Consider the following 1,155-nt stretch of genomic DNA (forward strand, 5'->3'; position numbering starts at 1 on the left):
TCGGCGGCGGTCGAGATCGGCGTCGGGAAGCGCCGTTTTACTGAACCCGATGCCACTCCCACGACCGCGGATTGTCTTGCTCCATGATCGTGATGTTGTGAGTTCCCGATTTTTTCAGATTGTGTTATTGAAAACTCGCATAATTCTCGAGGTCATGATTCGCATTTTATTATAAAGAAGAGAATTAAAAAAATCTCTTAGAAATTGCGAAAGAAAAGAATTTAATCACCTTGTAACTCAGTTATTTTTGGGAATTAAGGGTGGATCAACCACTTAAAAGAATCGTTTTGAGCTCCTCTTTCCAGTGGTGTAGAGTGAAAAATTCTGTCTTAAAAATTGCCTACAGGGTGACAAAAGTGGTGGTGAACCATCATACTTTTTTTGCACAGCCTGTATACTGGAAGCAAAAAGGATTTTTTTTTCTACTTGGGTGCAGAATTTGATACTTTTTTGCACGCATATGACTGCAGAAAGTTTGATTTTTCCGCACTAGGAAAAATAAAATAAGTGCGGAAAATAACTATAAATCAGTTAAAATTGTGGTCTGAAATTTGAACACGGTTTAAAGTCAACCCAGCGATAAAATCGCCTGTAAAACCCACTTGGAGTAAGAAAATTATTGTTTTAGGCACATTTTTGGAATCCTCATTAAATTTCCTATCCGATAACCTGAAAAAACACTACAAAATTTGGCACAGACAGAAAAATATTTACTTTTTTACCGTTAATTTACCGATCACTAGTAGATGAATCTAGTCATTATTTTTTTGAACCGCACTGTATCTAAAACTAGACATCTGATTAACATTTTCAACTATCATGTCTACTCAGGGTGATTCAATTATCCTAAAACCACTTTCTTCCAATATATAGTTGGAAGCCTCCAGTTTATAAAGAATATCTGGCAAAATATAAGTGAAAACAACTGTCTTTTGAAAGTTTTTTTTCTGAGACAACTTAACCAGCTTTAATTTAATTTCACCTTAAAGATGTAATTTATAACTTTCTTGCCACGAGTTTGCTTTATTATTTTGTTCGAATGAGCTCTGACATTTACTCCATTGTTTCTCTTCGAAAGCTTAACTTTACAGAATTTTTGTTCTTGGAGTGTTGGAGGTAATTATAGGATCTACTAAGTGAAGTTTAATTCTTTTT

This window comes from Ips typographus, linkage group LG6 (assembly GCF_016097725.1).
Source record: "Ips typographus isolate SLU linkage group LG6, UJ_Ityp_2.0, whole genome shotgun sequence".
In the NCBI taxonomy this organism is placed as follows: Eukaryota; Metazoa; Arthropoda; class Insecta; order Coleoptera; family Curculionidae; genus Ips; species Ips typographus.